General features: G+C 33.0%; 1 long non-coding RNA gene across 1 annotated transcript in view; it reads left to right on the top strand.

Annotated features, from left to right (window-relative positions):
• LOC105126493 (uncharacterized) overlaps positions 1-2,775 on the top strand; it is a 13,401-nt gene extending 10,626 nt beyond the window's left edge. Inside the window, exon 3 of the long non-coding RNA XR_842441.1 lies at positions 2,652-2,775. This is a non-coding gene — a long non-coding RNA (uncharacterized LOC105126493). The remainder of the gene's footprint in view (positions 1-2,651) is intronic.
• Positions 2,776-3,239: the final 464 nt, after the last annotated feature.

Raw genomic sequence — 3,239 nt, 5'->3', positions numbered from 1 at the left:
ATCTATAGCTCCAGATATGACCTAATTACCGAGCAGTGTTCTGGTTTGGATTGCACCGACATCTCTTTTCTAAGTTTGGCCATCTCTTTATCCTTGCACTTTAAGTTCTTAAAGTCATCAATCAATATTTTCATTTATGTGATAGGCCTGTATTTAAAATGAACATTTACCATAAATTAAAGGTATCTTATATTATTAGATATATTATTATAAAACATGCTTTAGTTAAGGAGTTATTAATACTTCAGGTGCAAAATGATGATATAAAACCTTGATAAAAATACACTTTTAAGTATCAATCAATATACCATAAAGCACATTGATTAATCAGGAAAACCAGCTCTATGAATATAATCATCCATCCATCCATCTAGGTGTCCGTTTAACTCTTTCTTTTAGTATAGAAGAATTATTTTCCCCTAATGTATCATTTTATGGTGTAGCAATACCATTCTCCCCTAAAGTGTCATCATCTTCATCTTCTAATATTTCAACATTCTCCACTGAGGCAGCACTATCATTTCCACATTCCAGTTCATTATTATTTTTAACTCCTTTTGTACCCAAATTATCTCTTTTTACTTATTTCTCATTATAATCATTATTTCTCCATCATAATTTGTATCTTCTTAAGTAAAGACATCACTCCTCACTTCATCATCACTCTTCCTCTAATGTTATCCCTCATTCTCATTAAACACTGCATCCCTACTAACAATCACCTATTTGGTCTTATGATCATAAAGCTGATAGGCTTTAGATTCTTCACTAACACCTATAAACACACATCTATTACTCTTTTCATTTAACTTTGTCCTCTCTTTGTCAGTAATATGCATATTTGTAATACAACTGAAAATTCTAAAGTACTCAATATTGAGTTTGTTTCCACTCCAACACTCATCAAGAGTCTTTTCTTTTACAGCCACAGTTAGACTCATATTCAATATATGCAGTTCCCATCGAACTGCTTCTAGCAAGAATAGTTTAGGCATTTCTTTCTCTGAAAGCAAGCATCGATCCATGTTTAATATAGTTTAATTTTAACGTTTTGCCACTCCATTCTGTTAAGGAGTATAGGCAGCAATAAGTTGCCTCTTAATGCCATGATTAAGGCAAAACAAATTGAATTTTTTGAAAGTAAACTCACATCACCTGTTTATCCTCAAACATCATATATCACACTTTGATTATTTTTTCACAAGGCTTTTAAATACTTTAAACATGGAAAAAGTTTCACTCTTCTTGGCTAAAAAATAAATCTAAACCTTTCTGTTGAAATCATCTACAAAGCATAATAAGTACCTTTTTAGATTGCTTGCAGTTAGAGTAATTAGACCACACAAATCTGCATGCACTAGTTGAAGTCTTTTTGAAGCTTTCAACTAACTTTTCTTAGGGATGATTGTTCGATGTTATTTGCCATGATGACACACTATGCATGCTGTGTTTGTGGCTTTGAGTCGAGGAAGTCCTTTGACAAGTTGCTTGCTCTCCAAAGTTTTGAGACTTTTGTTGTTCATATGGCCATAGTGACGATACCACAGGTCTGATAAGTCATCCACACTTGCTATTAGACAATTTAAAGGCCAAATAATCATAGTGGCTAGTAAAACAAGCATCATATTTGTTGCCATAAAAGTTTGCATAATAAGGCCTATCATAGGATGTTATATTTTACAAGCCTTATCCTTCATAACAATAGCAAGTCCCTTCTCTTGAAGTTGTCCAATGCTTAATAAGTTATTCTTAAGCTCAGGAATGAAAAACACATCTCTTACTACTTGAGTTAGTCTTACAATCATAAGCTTAACACTTCCTTTTCCCATCACCATTATTTTTGCTTCATTGCTCAGCTTGACTGAATGTCTAAACTGCTCATCCATCTCTAGGAACCAATCTTTATTTCTTAACATATGGTTAGAACATCCTGAGTCTAGAAACCAGACCTTTTATTTGCTTGTTTTCTTATCCTGAACATTAACCATTAGTAGAAGTTCTTCCTCTTCATCCAACTCGGTATAATTTACACCTTTTTCCTAACTAAGATACTCATTTTGAAAATGTCCTAGTTTTTGACATTTATAGCATTCCACAGTAGCTTTGTTGAAGTTATGCCTTCCTTTACTACGTTCACATTTCCAAGCTCCTCTTCCTACTTTGTCTTCATGGGTAATTTTAAGGAATTGCTCTTCTTCTCCTTGACTCTTCATCCTTTGCTCATGCACCAGAAGACTGCTATAAAGTTTGTCTATGGTCATTATAGTCATGTTGTTAGATTTTTTAATTGAACAAACCACATAGTTGAATTTAGAAATTATTGATTGAATAATCTTTTTTGTGATCATTGTTTCATTTAGATTTTCACCATGAGCCTTCATTTTATTGGCTATAGATAAAACTCAAGCAAAGTAGGTATTCATAGTTTCTCCTTCCCTTGTACAAAGAATTTCAAAATCACAGTGTAATGATTGTAACTGTGCTTTATTAACCCTTGTCGAGCCTTGAAATTTTTGTTTCATAGATTCTCATATTGTCTTTGAAGAGCTCATGTCAAGAATGGTTTCAAACATGTCTCGTTCAATTGCTTGATATAGAAGATTATTTGCCTTCAAATCCTTTAACTTGTTTTCTTCATACTCCTTCGGAAGGTTGTTAAAATCGCGAGTTGACTTTTGAAATCTTATGATTTTACGAGTCAACATGTATATAACATGTCAAATCAGGTTAAAACTTGAAATATGTCAAAATCCTTCAAACTCGGTTAAAATCAGTAAAATCGAACCGATTTTATGAGTTTGACCGAGTATGACCAATTTTGAGTTTTAACCTGTAAAAGTTAAAAAAATTTACTACCTCCCTGTCTGAGTCCCCTAACACTCCACTATATAGTCCCCACTCCCCTTTCTCTTCTTGTCCTATTGCCCAAATCTCAAAATTTGAATCTTAGTAGACTAACGCCAGCATTAGAGGATCTTGGGTATGGGAAAGCCTTATACTGTATTTTAGACCGAGAAGACATGATTGAAAGATCAAAACCATGGGAAGACAGAGGTAAACAATGATGAATCAAAGGAGTAAAATAAGAGATATGAATACTTATAAAGAGAGAAATACTGCGTTTTAGACTAACCATTTGTTAACTACAAAAAAAGACAACAAAGACTTAGAAATAACTTGAAATACAAGTCTTGCTTGGTGGGATATTTGGACATTATTTCTAGAACTTGTTACTAACA

Source organism: Populus euphratica, unplaced genomic scaffold (assembly GCF_000495115.2).
Source record: "Populus euphratica unplaced genomic scaffold, PopEup_1.0 scaffold41.1, whole genome shotgun sequence".
NCBI classification, from domain to species: Eukaryota; Viridiplantae; Streptophyta; class Magnoliopsida; order Malpighiales; family Salicaceae; genus Populus; species Populus euphratica.
Note: the sequence above shows the minus strand (reverse complement) of the source record. Positions and strands in the feature narration are given on the sequence as shown.